We start from the raw sequence: 516 nt of genomic DNA on the forward strand, positions 1-516 counted from the left end.
AAAAAGTAAATAGAGTCAACAAAAGGCCAATAACATGACAATAATAAGTCAGTACATATCAGTTATAACCAGCAATGTCAATGGCCTCAACTCACCAGTCAAGAAAAATAGACTGGCGAAATGGAATAAGAAGCAAAATCCAACAATATGTTGTATACAAGAAACACACCTAGTACAAAAAGAAGCCCATAGACTGAAAGTGAAAGGATGGAAAACAATTCTCCATGTGACAGGAGCCCAGAAAAAAGCAGGGGTAGCAATCTTATTTGCAGACAAAGAAAATTTCAAACCAAAACTGATTCTAGTATTATTGATGTAGGCAGGTACTATATCATACCTCTGTGAATGTAAAATATCTTGTACCTGCTTTATGATACGTAGTAGTGACTGCGCTTTATCAGAGCTATTTTTAATGATATTACTCTAGAGTGTTCTCTTTCCAGATGATGATTAAGATGCTAATAAAAATAAATGGTGCCAGGTACCACAACAGCAACAGAACTTTGCTGTTTTCTG

Source organism: Fukomys damarensis, unplaced genomic scaffold (genome assembly GCF_012274545.1).
Source record: "Fukomys damarensis isolate Sample0158 unplaced genomic scaffold, DMR_v1.0_HiC HiC_scaffold_11, whole genome shotgun sequence".
NCBI lineage: Eukaryota > Metazoa > Chordata > Mammalia > Rodentia > Bathyergidae > Fukomys > Fukomys damarensis.